General features: G+C 29.4%; 1 protein-coding gene and 1 long non-coding RNA gene across 3 annotated transcripts in view; one reads left to right on the forward strand and one right to left on the reverse strand.

Moving 5' to 3' along the window:
- The window catches only part of LOC119604455, a 156,957-nt gene that overhangs the window by 44,117 nt on the left and 99,496 nt on the right, over nt 1-13,344 (reverse strand). The window contains exon 3 of the long non-coding RNA XR_005231514.1: nt 6,978-6,995. This is a non-coding gene — a long non-coding RNA (uncharacterized LOC119604455). The remainder of the gene's footprint in view (nt 1-6,977; nt 6,996-13,344) is intronic.
- LOC119604453 (putative mediator of RNA polymerase II transcription subunit 26) overlaps nt 1-13,344 on the forward strand; it is a 143,558-nt gene that overhangs the window by 43,918 nt on the left and 86,296 nt on the right. The window lies entirely within an intron of this gene.

The raw sequence follows: 13,344 nt of genomic DNA on the forward strand, positions 1-13,344 counted from the left end.
GACTAGACTATAGACTAGGCTATAGACTAGACTATAGACTAGACTATAGACTAGACTATAGACTAGACACTAGACTAGACTATAGACTAGACTATAGACTAGACTATAGACTAGACTATAGACTAGACTATAGACTAGACTATAGACTAGACTATAGACTAGACTATACTATAGACTAGACTATAGACTATACTATAGACTATACTATAGACTAGACTATAGACTAGACTATAGACTAGACTATAGACTAGACTATAGACTAGACTATAGACTAGACTATAGACTAGACTATAGACTAGACTATAGACTAGACTATAGACTAGACTATAGACTAGACTATAGACTAGACTATAGACTAGACTATAGACTAGACTATAGACTAGACTATAGACTAGACTATAGACTAGACTATAGACTAGACTATAGACTAGACTATAGACTAGACTATAGACTAGACTATAGAATAGACTATAGACTAGACTATAGGCTAGACTATAGACCAGACTATAGACTAGACTATAGACTAGACTATAGAGTAGTCTATAGACAATACTATAGACTTTACTATAGGCTAGACTATAGACTAGACTATAAACTAGAAAAAATAATAAAATATAGACTGTTCTATTGACTACAATATGGACTACTTAACAGGAGTTTATAATTTAGTTAAAGTACAGAAAATGTCATGGGGATACTGCTGTATTTTAGGATATCGTTGCCTGACTGAGCGCATGATTAGACTAGCGAATGAAAGAACTGATATACATAAGATATTAAGATCTGAGGTAAAGAATCCGACATAAATTAAGTGAGATTTTTCTTTCATTTAAAGTTTTTTAAGAAGTCCATTATACATGATTCTAAATTATTATTTTTAAAATCGTATGAGTTATGCACCTTAACGGTTAACACAAGGGTTAAATCAATTTCTCCCCTATAACAATTATTTGTCATTCTTTCACATGCAAATTAGAAAATTAATATAAGTTCTTCTTTTATTTTCTCCATTTTTATCGTTTCCACCAAAGGAATTACCTACCCACTCTTTTATTTAAAATCTCCTCTTATCTAACATTACTTTTTCGCTCTTTGAATGTTTGTGTGTCAGGAGATTCTCTTTTTTATATTCTGAATCAACAAAATTGCTTTTTGCACTATCTAAAGGCCGGTGGGGGTTTAGAAACATCGCAAGAAGTAAGAAAATTTTCTTAATTAGATAATAATGCGAAAATGTACCAGATAAAACTTGTCAGAGAATTGCTATACTTAAGGATGATATACAATTCATAGACTACCATATGCATTACAGAGATATAGTTTAGTAATGAGTTAATTGCAAAATGTTGAAAAGTTGATAGAAACATAATATGAGAATATAATCAAGATGATACAATGGTTATTTTTTATTTCGTATGAAAGTACTATTTCAAAATTCTTAAAAATTAGTTAAAAATCACTTAACAATGATTTAAAACTTTAGCAATTTGCATTTAAAGCCAAACAACTAACAAAACATTACTCACAATCAAATTCTCTACAAAAAAAGAATAAGAAGGTAAAATGTTTATGAAATCTGTGCAAATGATGCCGTTTTAGGTTTTTAAAAAATCATCAATCATGGTTTTAAGTAAAAGTTAATTGCCGATGCCAAAAATCAAGCAAAACGTACAAAAGCAGGCAGCAGACAGGCACAGAAAATAACCAAACTCTTAATCATTTCAAAAGCATTACGAACTTAAATAGCAACAAGGTAACGAATTGAAAAAATAATCATAAAAACAATGAAGGAAGTACTGAACAAATACAAATGAATAAAATAGGGGCCAAGATTTCGTTGATTTAAGAACATAAAATATTGAATTGATCCCAAAAGGGGCTTGATTTAAGCTCGATGCGTACTTGATTTCTGGATTCAGCACATTTAAACAAAAATACTAGTAAAATTACTAATATAAATCTTATATTATGTCTTATATTCTTCACTAAGCCCCTTTAATAGAATAATCATGATATAATTGACTCTTCTTTAATGATTTAATAGTACACAAGACGTCAACAATTTCATACCCATTAATGACACATTTTCCTTTATATTTATTATTCAGTATAATTGTATCTAAAGGAAATTCATTTTAAAAATGACTTTATTATACAATGATCTGTCAACTCATGTAAACAAGCTATTTCTTTAAAATGTCCTTGTAAGAAAATAAAAAATACGAAAAAGTTTTCCTTTAGCAAAGAAATTTTGTACGACAAGGCAAAAATAAAAACTGAAATAAAATATTGAGTTCAAGACCAGTTAAACTAGAAAAGACATTTAAAGAAAAAAAAAATAACAAAATTCCTTGAAGAAGGTAATAAACCAAAAATATATTTTATATTTATTATAAAACAGAAATGTTTTACGATACCCAGTTGACCAAAATAATTGTGTAAATTTTTTCCAAATATTACATCATGCGAGTATCCATACTTATCGTTTATTCATTATTTTTAAGATCAACCTATACTATTTCAATGAGTTACGTTACGTTAGAAAGGTCTTCATAATACCTTTCACTTGATATACATATTTATATATATTTCCTATATACAGAACTTTGTATCCGAGAAATGTTATCACAATTGATCTATAATAAACATATTTAAGGGGCTAAACGCATTGCTCACAAACTTTTTCTATTATAGAGAATATTTGTAAGAAATTTCAGACCCATAGATGTAACTATTCGGACCCTATCATGATTTCAACAGAAAGACATGTAGGGCTAGATCGTCATAAATCTAAGAAGGACCTAGAATATACATATAAACTTATATACATATAAACTTTTGTTGGTCTACAACAGATACATATGTATATCGATATATGTCAAATGGAATGTCAAAATCAATATATCTCCATCGTCATGATGGTGGGCATTCTGATTCTCAAATTATCGCACTAATGTGTTTGATATATCGGTACATGAATTGTGATAAACTAGACCTTAACTAAGATGAATTGCACAAATAAAACGGACATCGCAAAATCAACTTATTTAGCTAACTTTAGCTCATCCAAATTATGATCAACTGGTTAATAGATATTTAAACAGTTACAGAGATAAAACGTCTATATACTCTTAACCGTACAAGTCATAAATGATGAAAATGAAAACAATAAAAAGACATTTTCTTTATAAAAAGAATAAAATACATATATATTTTTTATAATAAAGAAGAAACCTTTTCTAAAACCACTCTCATATATTTCCAATAAAAATATCAAAACGGATATAATACAAAAGGTTAAAAGAGCACAAAAATACACATAGACTATAATACCCAGCAAACAAAAGTTTAAAAGTTTGATATCCAAAAGACATTTGTAATATATATCAAATTTAAAGTTAAATTTTGAACATTTCTCTATTAATAAATGCTACATTTTCTCCGTTTCTTAAAGTTCTATGTTTGCTGGGTTATTACCAAAACATATACATTATTATTTATTGTTATCTTGGCAATATTTATACACATTGGATGCCCTTTATTACAACCATTAACTAGTATGAGAAAAATTGTCTTTTTAACCTCTCATGTAACCAACTGATTTGTGGTAATTTAAGTCATTATATTGGATTTATATATCATTCCTAAACACTCACACATACACATCTATATAAAACTTAGACAAAAATATATATATTTTTTTCTCATTTTTATTAGAAAAAATATCTAATTGTTGTTGCAGTATTTACAATTTAGCATGTAATTCCTTTATTAGTTTTCAAGTACAGGTCTTTATTGTGGCTTTTAAAAGGAAGTGAAAATTTTATATGCTTCCGTTTTTTTTTTTTTTTCTTTAAAGCAAAAGTAAATAGACGAGAATTGTTACTAAGATGTGTAATAATGTAATGTCACATTTGTAAAAGTAAAAAGCAATGTATGTAATCTTTATTACTAAAGGCATTAGTTAAGTAAGTAGTTTACATTTTTAAATAAAATACATATGTATGCACATATGTAAGTACATATTTCCTTTATTATTTTTTGCTACAAAGTAAAGTTTATAACTTTTTACTTTGACCTAGTAAAATTTGCATATTTTTTACACACTTTTATATAGAAAACAATAAATTTAAATTTTTAAGAAATTTTCTTAATCAAAAGTTTTCTATAAAAAATTCAAGAAAATATTCTATAAAAAAGAAAATACAAATGAAAATTTTTGGAAATATTTCTTAGAAAAAAGAAAATTTTTGGAAAATTTACTATAAAGAGAAAATTCATCGATAATTTTATATAAAAATAAAATTTTCTTCAAAAAAAGGAAAATTTTCTATAAAAAGAAAATTTAACGAAAAATTGTCAATAGAAGAAAATTTATCGAAAACTTTTTAAAAGGATAAAATTATTGAAAATTGTGCGTAAAAAGGAAAAATTTATCAAAAAAAAAGAAAAATTTCCATAAAACAGAAAATTTATCAAAAACTTTCTATAAAAAGGAAAATTTATCAAAAACTTTCCTAAAAAGGACAATTTATTGAAAATTTTCTATAAAAGGGAAAATTTATCGAAAATTATCCTTAAAAAGCAAAATCAATCGAAATCTTTCCAAAAAACTGAGAATTTATGGAAAACTTAATTAAAAGGAAATTTTATCGAAAACTTTCTAAAAAAAGGAAAATTTCCCGAAAACTTTCTATAAAAGAGAAAATTTATCGAAAACTTTCTATAAAAAGGAAAATTTATCGAAAACTTTTTATAAATGGATAAAATTCATCGAAAACTTTCTATAAAAAGGAAAATTTATCAAAATCTTTCCATAAAAAAAAAATTATCGAAAACTTTCTATAAAAAGGAAAATTTATCTAAAACTTTCTATAAAAAGGAAAATTTATCAAAATCTTTCTATAAATAGAATATTTATCGAAAATTTTCTATAAAAAGAAAATTTATCGAAAATTTTCTATAAAAAGAAAATTTATCGAAAATTTTCTATAAAAAGAAAATTTATCGAAAATTTTCTTTAAAAAGAAAATTTATCGAAAATTGTCTATAAAAAGCAAAATTTTCTATAAATGAAAAAGTATCGAAAAATTGTCTATAAAAGGAAAATTTTTCGAAAAATTGTCTATAAAAAGACAATTTATCGAAAACTATCTATAAAGGGATAAATCTATTGAAGTCTTTCTATAAAAAGGAAAATTTATCGAAAATTTTCTTAAAAAATTAAAATATAAAAAGGACAATTTACCGAAAACTTTCTATAAAGGAAAAAATTTATCGAAAATTTTCTATAAAGGAAAAAGTATAGAAAAATTGTCTATAAAAGGGAAATTTTTCGAAAAATTGTCTATAAAAAGAAAATTTATCGAAAACTATCTATAAAAGGGATAAATCTATTGAAGTCTTTCTATAAAAAGGAAAATTTATCAAAAATTTTCTTTAAAAAGTAAAATATAAAAAAGACAATTTACCGAAAACTTTCTATAAAGGAAAAAATTTATCGAAAACTTTCTATAAATGGAAAATTTATCGAAAATTGTCTATAAAAAGAAAAATTTATCGAAAATTTTCTATAAAAATAAATTTTATCGAAAATTCTCTATAAAAAGAAAATTTATCGAAAATTGTCTATAAAAAGAAAATTTATCAAAAATTGTCTATAAAAAGAAAATTTATCGAAAATTGTCTATAAAAAGAAAATTTATCGAAAATTGTCTATAAAAAGAAAATTTATCGAAAATTGTGTATATAAAGAAAATTTATCGAAAATTGTGTATAAAAAGAAAATTTATCGAAAATTGTGTATAAAAAGAAAATTTATCGAAAATTGTGTATAAAAAGAAAATTTATCGAAAATTGTGTATAAAAAGAAAATTTTTCGAAAATTGTGTATAAAAAGAAAATTTATCGAAAATTTTCTATAAAAAGGAAAATTTATCGAAAATTTTCTATAAAAAGGAAAATTTATCGAAAATTTTCTATAAAAAGGAAAATTTATCGAAAATTTTCTATAAAAAGGAAAATTTATCGAAAATTTTCTATAAAAAGGAAAATTTAACGAAAATTTTCTATAAAAAGAAAATTAATTGAAAATTTTCTTTTAAAGTGAAAATTCATCGAGAATTTTCTATAAAATTAAAATTTATCGAAAATTTTCCATAAAATTAAAATTTATCGTAAATTTTCTATAAAATGAAAATTTATCTATAAGAAGAAAATTTTTTATAAAAAGAAAATTTATGGAAAATTTTCTATAAAAAGAAACTTAATTTTATTGAAAATTTTTGATAATTTTCTTTTGGAAAGTGTTTGATAAAATTTCATTTTTAGAAAACTCTTCTAAGACAAAGAGAATCCGTCCGAACCTCTCAGTTTTACAATGTTAATAAAACCAAGAGGGAAATATACTGTCAAAGCCACATAATGTCAAAACCAGAGAAGAGGTATTATCCGTTTACAATGTAAACTTTACATTAAGGAATGTGGCAGCATACTGAAATTCTAAGTGGAAAAAATGCTAAATTATTCTTTAAAATGGGGAAAAAATCCTAAGAGAGAGGTGACGATCACCAGCCTGCAAGAAGAGACTAGCGCTAACAAGGACTCTAAAGCAATGGTCTTCAAATAATCATTATCATCTACAGGCTATCTGAAGGAGTCAAATCCTAAGCGCTAAGAGATGAATACTAACTCGCAGGAAGGCAATTTATTGAAAAACCATGATTGAGGTCATCCTAATAAAGCTCCCATTTTCACCACCTCGAGTTATCGTTTAACTGGTAGTTATTCGTCCAGTGAAGACAATTTTTGTATAGGAACTGTCAATATATCTTAAAGTTAAAAAATAACTAGACATTGTGAAAATTTACAACTTCTTAAATCTGATATATGGTTTTATCTCGTATACTATATCACAAACCTATATTTTCTTCTTTGAACAGAAAATTTTTAAAATATATATTTGTATAAAAACTTACCAAAATTATGTCGAAGATCTGCAAAGAAAAAGAAAAAAAAATAAAAGGTTAATTTTCCGCCATGATCATTTAATAAAAACGTATAAAATAATTAAAATTAATCTACTTTTTTGATTATAATTTTACAGACCATGATTTCAGAACATAAAATGTCATTAATTACTCTTTCTTTCAAATACATGTCTACAAACTGTTGGCTGAAAGAAACATGAGATGTTAAGATTTTATTTGAAACTAAATCCCGGCTTAAGATTTCACACTTATTAAAAGTCTACTATTCTACCTTAAGTGTATTTTGTCATTCTGGGTTTTTTTTTTATTGATTTCCTTTTTTCGACAAGTTTTTTTTTTTGGAACATATGAAGAAAAAAAACGTTTATAAAAAGCAGAAAAAAAGAAAATGTGAAATGTTATTTCATATTAAGAGAATACTTTTAAAATACTTCCTTTATATTATTTGGTATATTATATTTAGAGTTAAATGCCCAGCTGTACTGGGTGTTAGAAACTGAAAATGTTACCACGTTCACCATTTAAGGTAAATAACAGAATTGAAAATATTGCTTTTTTGGGAAGATAAATTCACAGATATAACAATTGGTTCTCATCACGACAATTAACCGCTAAATGCATTACTTTGAAAGAATGTTTTCCGAAAGAGTATACAAACTAGTTTACTTAGAATCAGTAAAGTAGCTATTGACTCTAGGCTTAATTACCTGTGACGTGAAAAATAAACAAGTTAATTTGTTCTTCATAACATTTCATTATGGATGAAAGTTTTCCGAAAGTGTTTACACACTAGTTTACTTGGAATCGGTAAAGTAGCTATTGACTCTAGGCTTAATTACCTGTGACGTGAAAAGTAAACAAGTTAAATTGTTCTTCATAACATTTCATTATGGAAGAAAGTTTTCCGAAAGTGTTTACACACTAGTTTACTTGGAATCAGTAAAGTAGCTATTGACTCTAGGCTTAATTACCTGTGACGTGAAAAGTAAACAAGTTAAATTGTTCTTCATAACATTTCATTATGGAAGAAAGTTTTCCGAAAGTGTTTACACACTAGTTTACTTGGAATCAATAAAGTAGCAATTGACTCTAAACTTAATTACCAGTGATGAGAAAAGTAAACAATGACGTAAAAAGTAAAAAAGTTAATTTGTTCTTCATAACATTTCATTATGGAAGAAAGTTTTCCGAAAGAGTTTACAAACTAGTTTACTTAGAATCAGTAAAGTAGCTATTGACTCTAGGCTTAATTACCTGTGACGTGAAAAGTAAACAAGTTAATTTGTTTTTCATAACATTTCATTTTTGGATGAAAGTTTTCCGAAAGTGTTTACACACTAGTTTACTTGGAATCAGTAAAGTAGCTATTGACTCTAAACTTAATTACCAGTGATGAGAAAAGTAAACAACTTAATTTGTTTTTCATAACATTTCATTTTGGAAGAAAGTTTTCCGAAAGTGTTTACACACTAGTTTACTTGGAATCAGTAAAGTAGCAATTGACTCTAAACTTAATTACCAGTGATGAGAAAAGTAAACAACTTAATTTGTTTTTCATAACAAAAATCACGTACTGTGAAGTGTTCAAAGAATCAAAAAAGATACCAGCGTTTAAAAGGGATACTTTGGCCAATAGCAAAACTGATGGGTTTTATATATACATATATGTATGTATTCATATACATATATAATAAAGCATGTGTGTATTTATATACCTGTTCTTCATACAATGTTGATCCTTGTCAAATGTCAAATTAAATTCCTGTTAGAATGTTCGTTCGTTCAATCCACTACATTGTTGCTAAACAACAAGAGTAAAGCAGCAAATGACTGTAGCAAAACTTGTACAGTAGCAATAGCAACTGCAGCAGAGACAGTAGCAACGACAAATATAACAAGAACCACTGAACATTAAGAGCAGAACCGAAACGAACAACAAGTTCATTTATACGAATCCCAAAAAAAAAAAATTGAAAAAAAAAAACAGTTTAAAAAGCAGTCGAATATATATAGTAGTAGCTGTAGTAAGGGTAGTAGAGCACCACCGAAGAGTGTTAACACTGGCATTGATTTCATTTGGCCTCGTGCCAATTTTCTTTTAACTAAATAAAATAAAAATACTTTTTCTATAGATTTAAACAGTCACAAATGCTAACAACAATATATCCTTTTAAATCCAAAAAAAAAAAAAAGAAAAATTAAAGTTGTACAATTCGCATACAAGTAAAAGTGCTTAAAATGAAAATAGCAACAACATTTTATTTATTTAAATAAAACATTATTATTTTATTTAATAATAAACAATTTTATTGATTCAATAAACGTGTCCTGTTAAAAAGACATTTTTACTTTTTTTCTTTAAATAAATAACAAACAATACAGAACAGTGGAAAACAGCAACAGCAGCAGTGAACGTAGTAGGAAACTGTCATGAATACTAAAACCTCGTGCTAAGTTTAAAACTCATACAATTCCATTCTATTCTACAAGTTCTATATTTATTCTGCTTCCTTTATTATATAAATAAAGTACCAGAAGAAACACCTACTTCTTTTGCGTTACACACACAAACATTCATACACAACTTCAGTCATTTACTCACTCTATCCATCATTCACCATTCACATGGTTCCACTTCATCATCATTCCAACATACTTTTTTACATAAACATGTTCTAACAAACACTCTATAAATAACGTCGTTATGAACGCGTGCTTCTGATACAGAGTCAGTTCAAAAGTATTCCCTGCGATTTTTTTCTTCCTTTTTTTTCTTGGCAGAGCTTTAAAGGTATGTTAATTGTGGTGGGTTAGGAATTTAATTAAGAGGTAGTTTATAGAATTTGTTAAGAGAGTTAAAAAATATTTAAGTAATAATGTTGGACAAAAAGTGTAATTTTTGTTGTTATAACCTTAAAAGGAAACTAAGATGAAATAGAGGAAAATTCATCACATCACCTGGGATGCATAAAGTAGACAATTAACCTCAGTTTGTTATACAAAAGTCAGATAGATATATAACAATATCGGATCGGAAGAAATACACCTATTCCTCTATGCGACCTGCTGGAAGTTTTTTTTTAAATGGAAATGGACCACTATCAATCCTATTTCAGATACCTTGTTCTGAACTTAAGAAAGTATTCTTTCGATCGATACCAGTAAAAGTTGGATAAGACAAGGTCTGGACTGTAAGGCGGATGAGACAAAACTTTCCAATTATTTACATCTCAATAGTTTTTAACAGGTGCCCAATCGTTTTTGGTCTTTAAACGAATCGATTCTGTTCGGTATAGGGTCAAAAAATATACAGAGTATTACTTTAGCGCTATGGATTTGGTGACGATCGGACTTCACATATAATTTTCACCCTACGGATTATCGTAATGGATACATTTTTCATCGCAAGTAATGATTCGGATGTGCAAAATCGCCTTTCATGGTCTCTCGTCTTCATAGTGCCCAATTTCCATGATTTTTGATAAGACGGATTCAGTAGCGCACAATGATTTTGGATTATCAGCCAAAAGAAATGCTTATATTTTGATGTCAAGAGGGATATTCTATTCTGCAGCTAAGTATAGAGCAGGGGGGCGTCAATCTGCATCGATCCAAAGAATGGTAATCGGGCTGAACAAAGTCTAAACCATTAGGCGAGTAAAGCAAAACATCACAACCACTTCTTGCTAAATAGTTTTACACGAGTGACAAAATGTGGCGGAACATTGTCGATTTACTTTTATAACTTTAACTTTAGGACGTCTAAAACACTGCTCTTGGATGACTCCTGATGCTCGTAAACGTTTTGAACGCAACTTGGAAAAGCACTCAGAGTTTTAACTCTGATTCCTTGCCTAGATATTTCTCAATCTTCTTAATCTGTAAGCCCAAAACTTCTTTCAAAACTCTGCCATTTTTTTTGATGTTATGTACTATTGTCAATAATGATGTTGTTGATTATGATGACGATGTTGATTGTAATGTCGTTTTTTTTTTTCTACTTATTTCATATATATTATTTTTTCCTATATGTAAAATAAAACATTATAACAAGCCATAAAAATATGCCTGAGAGTAAAACAAAAAACAAATGTTCGAGGATAAAAAAAAACTCTGAAATAAGTTAGAAAATAACAAAAATATAAATATAAATGGAATTGCTGAAGAATGAAGAACATAACTTAAACTTTGACAGAACAATAACAACGAACAAAACAACTAAAACAACCAGAACTGTAACAGAAATAAAATGGAATAGAATAGGAAAAAAAGAAAATTAAATAAAAAAATACAAATGACAAATACTTGTTCCTCCTTAACAAGCTGTGAAAAAATGAAGGGAGATGAACTTAAAATACATACAAACACTGAGAAAAAGATATTTAGCAATGAGACTGATTTAAGGTCATTTTGTAGAAGTTTGCATAAATCATGTTTTTTTTTTTATTCGGTGGGTCAATTGTTTCAATTGATTAGTTTCTTTCTGTCACTTTAACAGAAATTACATTGCAAAATTATGACTCAAAATACTAAAATAAGTCTGACTAGCTTCGTTTATATTACGACAGGAGTGATCATCGTATCTGGTGTAAAGAAATAAAAGGATCGGATGTGGGTAATGAGTTGCATTGACTGCAAAGAGCGACCACGAGCTTTGTGTTAGATAGTTAGTTAGTAAGTTAGTTAGTTAGTTAGTTAGTTAGTTAGTTTTGTTAGTTAGTTGTTAGTTAGTTAGTTAGTTAGTTAGTTAGTTAGTTAGTTCGTTCGTTTGTTTGTTTAGTTCGTTCGTTCGTTCGTTAGTTCGTTCGTTCTTTTCGTTCGTTCGTTCGTTAGTTCGTTTTCGTTCGTTCGTTCGTTCGTTAGTTCGTTCGTTCGTTCGTTCGTTCGTTCGTTCTTTCGTTCGTTCGTTAGTTCGTTAGTTCGTTAGTTCGTTCGTTCGTTCGTTTCGTTGTTCGTTCGTTCGTTCGTTCGTTCGTTCGTTCGTTCGTTCGTTCGTTCGTTCGTTCGTTCGTTCGTTCGTTCGTTCGTTCGTTCGTTCGTTTTCTTTCGTTCGTTTCGTTCGTTCGTTCGTTCGTTCGTTCGTTTCGTTCGTTCGTTCGTTCGTTCGTTCGTTCGTTCGTTCGTTCGTTCGTTCGTTCGTTCGTTCGTTCGTTCGTTCGTTTCGTTCGTTCGTTTCGTTCGTTCGTTCGTTCGTTCGTTCGTTCGTTTCGTTCGTTCGTTCGTTCGTTCGTTCTTTCGTTCGTTCGTTCGTTCGTTCGTTCGTTCGTTCCTTCGTTCGTTCGTTCGTTCGTTCGTTCGTTCGTTTCGTTCGTTCGTTCGTTCGTTCGTTCGTTCGTTCTTCGTTCGTTCGTTCGTTCTTGTTCTTTTCGTTCGTTCGTTCGTTCGTTCGTTCGTTCGTTCGTTCGTTCGTTCGTTCGTTCTTCGTTCCTTCGTTCTTCGTCGTTCGTTCGTTTCGTTTCGTTCGTTCTTCGTTCGTTCGTTCGTTCGTTCGTTCGTTCGTTTCGTTCGTTCGTTGTTCGTTCGTTGTTCGTTCGTTCGTTTTTTTTTTTCGTTCGTTTTGTTCGTTCGTTCGTTCGTTCGTTCGTTCTTTTCGTTCGTTCGTTCGTTCGTTCGTTCGTTCTTCTTCGTTCGTTCGTTCGTTCGTTCGTTCGTTCGTTCGTTTCGTTCGTTCGTTCGTTCGTTCGTTCGTTCGTTCGTTCTTCGTTCGTTCGTTCGTTTCGTTCGTTTCGTTCGTTCGTTTTCTTTCGTTCGTTCGTTAGTTCGTTCGTTCGTTCGTTCGTTCTTTCGTTCGTTCGTTCGTTCGTTCGTTCGTTCGTTCGTTCGTTCGTTCGTTTCGTTCGTTCGTTTCGTTCGTTCGTTCGTTCGTTCGTCGTTCGTTCGTTCGTTCTTCGTCGTTTGTCGTTCGTTCGTTCGTTCGTTCGTTCGTTCGTTCGTTCGTTCGTTCGTTCGTTTGTCGTTCGTTCGTTCGTTCGGTCGTTCGGTCGTTCGTTCGTTCGTCGTTCGTTCGTTCGTTCGTTCGTTCGTTCGTTTCGTTCGTTCGTTCGTTCGTCGTTTCGTTCGTTTCGTTCGTTCGTTCGTTCGTTCGTTCGTTCGTTCGTTCGTTCGTTCGTCGTCGTTCGTTCGTTCGTTCGTTTCGTTCGTTCGTTCGTGTTCGTTCGTTCGTTCGTTCGTTCGTTCGTTCGTTCGTTCGTTTCGTTCGTTCGTTCTTTCGTTCGTTCGTTCGTTCGTTTCGTTCGTTCGTTCGTTCGTTCGTTCGTTTCTTTCGTGTTCGTTCGTTCGTTCGTTTCGTTCGTCTTTCGTTTGGTCGTTCGTTCTTCGTTCGGTCGTTCGTCGTTCGTCGTTCGTTCGTGCGTTC

This window comes from Lucilia sericata, unplaced genomic scaffold, assembly GCF_015586225.1.
Source record: "Lucilia sericata isolate MDLA Ls3-8-SP2 unplaced genomic scaffold, ASM1558622v1 Contig000396F_arrow, whole genome shotgun sequence".
Taxonomy (NCBI): Eukaryota; Metazoa; Arthropoda; class Insecta; order Diptera; family Calliphoridae; genus Lucilia; species Lucilia sericata.